At 36.9% G+C, this 5365-nt stretch overlaps 1 pseudogene; it reads right to left on the bottom strand.

The window, feature by feature from the left end:
* Positions 1-533: 533 nt before the first annotated feature.
* On the bottom strand, positions 534-1151 carry LOC120247689 (annotated as a pseudogene).
* Between the last annotated feature and the right edge of the window lie 4214 nt (positions 1152-5365).

Here is a 5365-nt window from a genome sequence, read left to right as displayed (position 1 = left end):
AGAAGAGTTTGCCAATAGGAAAACACTGGGTGGGATGGTTTGTAGAGATGGAATTGTATTGGCCTCGGAGTCAGGAGAGTTCAGGATCTATCTGTGATGTTGGATAAATATTCAGGTCACCCTAAATTAACTTTTGGGACCTCAATACCTTTATCTGTAAAAAGGATATATGGCTGAGTTCAATCATTTTAAGGTTTCTTCTAGTCCCAAGAGACTATGAAAATTATACATGTAGAAAAGCAGTTGACTTTTTTAAATGAATATGTTGTATTCATATACATATTTATGCTTTCACACATGATATTATGACTTTTTAGACATTGGAATTGATTATGCACTTAAACATGTGGAAATCTCCTTAATCTTTATAAATATAAACTTCTTTTTTGGATTCCAGAATGATGTGTAAGATATTCAAGTAAATACAAGAGTACTAATTCTAAGATATGCAGCAATAATATAAATGAAATCTGTGTGTGTGTGTGTGTTTTAATGGTAGGACTAGTTTATTAAGCTGCGCCTTAGTATAAGCATTAAGGCTTGCCGCTGGTGCTCTTAATGTATAAAACCCAGACATTGTGCCAATTCTTCCTGAGCAATGACACCAGGGAATTGACAGCTAAGTGGATGTGTGCAAAAGCCCATCATCTATCATCTTCACATGGCCAATGGTGCTGCTAGACACAACACCTTCTTCATCTGGAATTTGATCGTGGATTTCACTTCATCAACTTTGGCCACCATGTTCTCATTGTGGGTCAGTAAAGAAGGGAATTTGCCAGTCTTATTCAGGCTTGGGCCCAGAATTCATGGGATCTGCTTGATCAAAGATTCCAAAACAAAAAGACATCATACTTCTTGGTCAGGTTCTTGATTAATTTCTTATTCTTGCTGGATTTCTTTTTCTTCAGTGCTTCAATGTCCGTGTGGGAGAAATCCACAGTTGTGGCCTCATCAAGTGCTATTGCTTCCCCACAACACAACAGAGAAGATGGTGTAGGGAGTGTATTTAAGCCTGACAGTGCCCAAGTAGCACTATCCTTTTGAGAGCTATAATTCTTCAAGTTTATCTGTAGCTCCATGATGTCCAAAAACTCCTGGTATTTCCACTGGTTCAGGTGCAGGACTTCCTCCACTGCCTTGTAGAGGTGTCACAGGAGACTGCATACCACGGTAACTGAGAAAGAGCAGACTCTCTCTCTTTTTAAAAATTTATTTTTAATTTATTTTTTGTCATTTGTCATTCTTTTGTAAGTGATTAAGGATTATTTTAACAGGGGCAAAAGAAAGATAAAATCACCTTTAGAGGTAAAATAAAGCATTTATTGCACATACTAGACACTTTTGAGAGCAAAAGGGGGCGCTATTGAGTATTATTCTAGAATAAGAGCCATAAATCAGAAGCATCCTAGATACTAAACTGAGATACATTATCACTCCACTTACAAGTTGATTTCAACTTTGTTAGCGGCTGAGCAAGCAGTAAGATAAATTGAAACCAAATTCTCCAGTGTTAGACTAATCTCCCCACTGAGAAAAACTATAAAATATCAGTAAAATTCAAAATAATAGCTGTTCAAAGCCATTAGATAATAATTGAGGTGTCCAAAACTTGAAGGACCAGCATCTCAAGAAGATGGGGAAAAGCATAAGGTGAGTCCTACATGTATGCATGCTTTCGCTTTTGGAACATTTGTTCATTTCCTTGTGGGGCATAGAGACCGAAGAGAGAGCAGAGATCTAGAGCTTGCAGTTCTATCACTAGGATGGGAAACACGAATTTAACTTCAGGCCTATTAACATAGTCAAGACTTATGGAGCCAAGATCCTGAAGAAACGGTAATTTCAGAGAAGAGATCAGACATTCTCTATACAATTTCCACTCAAATGAAGAGAAAGGTGAAGCAAATCTATGTGTGCATTGAATTATCTATTCTATTCTAGAATCAGACCTGAAGCTAGTTCCTTACCTGATTCCTAAGCTGAGCATGAATGGAGAGCCTAAGAAACCCCAAAAAAATTAGCTGCTATAAAGTTAAAAGGCTAATCAGAGATTTGGTGACCTCACATTGCTAAAGAGAGACAAAAACTATAATTTAGAACCTACCAAGGAGGAGAGATCTCAGTAAATTCCCCAGGTTTTAAAAATAGACTTCTGAAGTGCCATGGCTGGTGATAGGGATAAATCAGTAATAGATTAGCCCTCACAAAGTCTTAAAACTAGCCTCCAGTTATTTCGGTTTTTAATTGGATCAAAATGTCCTGCCTGTCAGGCAAAGAAAATAAAATATTCTCTAGAGATCTATACCATAGGTGTCTACAGTCCATAGTTGCTACAGTCATTCATGCATGATGTCAACATTCAGTCCAAAATTACCAGTTATTCCAAGAAATAGGACCAAATGACAAAAACTAAGACAAGGAAAAAACCTGATAATAGAAATAGGTGCAATAAGTGATGCATTATTGGCATTAACAGAAATATAATTTTAAAGGAACATGATTAATATGTTAAATAAAGCAGATGGCATAATAGAGAATATCACCATAAAACTAAAATCTAAAAGTATAACCAAATGGAAGTTCTACAGCAGAAAGAATTAAGAAGTCAAAAGATGATTTTTGCTGCAGATGAGACACAGCAAAATAGAGAATTAGAGAGCCAGAAGTAGGTACGTAGAAAATATCAGTTGAAGTGCAGAGAGGAAAAATAAATAGAAAATAAAGATAAGAGCATAAGGCTCGTATAAACTTTGTAAAAATATCTAATAATGTGTAACTGGAACTCCAGAAGGGTAGGAGAGGGGAAAATGGAGCAGAAGAAATATTGATGATACACTGGCTGAATGCTTTCCAAAACTAATGAAAGATATCAAGCGGCAGATTCATGAAGCCCTATAAACCCCACACGGAATCAATACAAAATACCACTGCAAAAAAATGACACCTAAGAAGAGAAAAATCTAAATTATCTAAGAAGAGAAAAAGAGGTGAATATTCTTTAAAAGAGCAACAATAAGCTGACAGTGACCTTTCAAAAGAAATGATGAGGGGTGCCTGGGTGGGGTCAGATTAGCTGCTGACTCCTGGTTTTGGCTCAGGTCAATCAGTGTCATAAGATTGATCCCCATGCTCAGCTTGGAGCTTGTTTGAGATTCTCTCTCTCTCTCTCTCTCTCTCTCTCTCCTGCCCCTACTCCACTCGTACTCTCTCTCTCATTAAAAAAAAAAAAAAGAAAAGAAACCTTGCAGATAACAAATGATATATATAAACACCTGAAAGAAAATAATTACCAAAGAAGAATTCAATGCCTGGTGAAAAAGACCTTTCAAAAATGAAGGTGAAATAAAGGCACTTTCATTCAAATAAGGAGAGAAATAATTGTTAGAAAACCTACACCAAAATAAGCACTAAGGGACGTTCTTCAAGAGAAAGTTAATGATCTTCACTGGAAGCATGGAAAAGCAGGAATAAATGAAGAGCAGCAGAATAGATAAATATATTAATAATTCCTAATAAATATTGACTCTTTAAGACAATAATAATAAGGTCTAGTGGGTTTAAACAAAATGTAGAATTAAAATACAGGTGTGCCTGGGTAGCTCAGTGGGTGAAGCGTCCAGGTCATGATCTAATTCATGGTTTTGTGAGTTTGAGCCCCGTGTCAGGCTCTGTACGCTGACTGCTCAGAGCCTCCTTAGGATTCTCTCTCTCTGCCCCTTTCCCACTTGCACTCTCTCTGTCTCTCTCAAAATAAATAAATAATAAAATAATTTTAAAACGCATGACAACAATAACACAAAGGGCAGGAAAGGAGTAATTGGAGTTAAGATGTGAGATTCTTGCATTACCTGGGAAGAAGTACAATTCCTAATTTAAGGTAAATTGTTAAGTTCTGGATATATGTTACAATAGCTAGGGTAAATCCTAAATGAGCAAAAAATAATCTATAACTAACAATCTAATATAAAGGAGAAAATGGAACAGTAAAATAATTGATTAATCACACAGGATGCAAGAAAGGAGAAGAAAGGAATGCAAGAAGCTGGGATAAATGGAAAACAAATAGTAATGTGGTAGATTTAAATTCAAATATATTAGTACAGATAGTCTATTTATAAATCAGGTATAAATCAGATATCTGATTTATAATGGTTTGACTTAAGATTTTTGGACTTTGTGATAGTGTGAAAGCAATATGCATTCATTAGAAATTGTACTTCAGATTCTGAATGTTGATATTTTCCAAGGGGAGGTGTATGCAGTCTGATGCTCTCTTGTGTTGCTGGGCGGTGGCAACCCCAGCTCTCAGCTAGGTACACGATCATAAAGGTAACCAAGCAATACACCTATAACCATTCTGTACCCATACTACCATTCTGTTTTTCACTTTCAGTGCAGTATTTAATAAGTTATATGAGTTATTCAACACTTTTTAATTTTTATTTATTTTAAAAAATGTTTATGTCTTTATTTTGAGAGACAGAAACAGAGAGAGTGAGTGAGGGAGGGGCAGAGAGAGAAGGAGACACAGAATCTGAAGCAGGCTCCAGGCTCTGAGCTGTCAGCACAGAGCCCGACACGGGGCTTGAACCCACGGACTGTGAGATCTTGAACCCACGGACTGTGAGATCTTGACCTGAGCGGAAGTTGGATGCTTAACCGATTGAGCCACTCAGGCGCCCCTTCAACACACTTTGAGAGTAGGCTTTGTCCACTTTATTACAGACTAGCTGATTTTGTTCAACTGTAGGCTATTGTAAATGTTCTGAACACGTTTAGGGTAGGTTAGGCTAAGCTATGATGTTTGATAGATGAGGAACATGAAATGCGTTTTCAACTTAGGATGTTTTCAACTTATGATGGGTTCATCAGTATGTAACCCCATCATAAGTTTGAGGAAGATCTGTAATTACATTAAATGTGAATGGATAAAACACTTCCATGAAAAATATGGATTATCAGAGTAGGGGCCCCAGGGTGGCTCGGTGAGTTAAGGGTCCGACTCTTGGTTTCTGCTCAGGTCATGATCTCATAGTTCCCAGATTCAAATCCTGTGTTGGGCTCTGTGCTTATGGTGCAGAGCCTGCTCAAGATTCTTTTTCTCCCTATCTCTCTCTTTGCCTTCTTCCCCACCTGCACTCCCACCTCCCACCACCCTCTCAAAAAAAAATAAATAAACATTAAAAAAAGAAGAAAAGCAAGGATTGTTGGTCTGGATTTAAAAATCAACTATATACTGCTTATAAGAGATATGCTTTAAACATAAAGACACAGAAAAATTGAAATGAAAAACATGGAAAATGATACAGCTTGCAAACACTAACCACAGAAAGGTAGTTTATTTGTACCAGTAGTAGACATA

Source organism: Hyaena hyaena, unplaced genomic scaffold, assembly GCF_003009895.1.
Source record: "Hyaena hyaena isolate Hyena2069 unplaced genomic scaffold, ASM300989v1 scaffold_543, whole genome shotgun sequence".
NCBI lineage: Eukaryota > Metazoa > Chordata > Mammalia > Carnivora > Hyaenidae > Hyaena > Hyaena hyaena.
The sequence above is the reverse complement of the archived record's forward strand: the minus strand, read 5'-3'. Positions and strand labels throughout refer to the sequence as shown.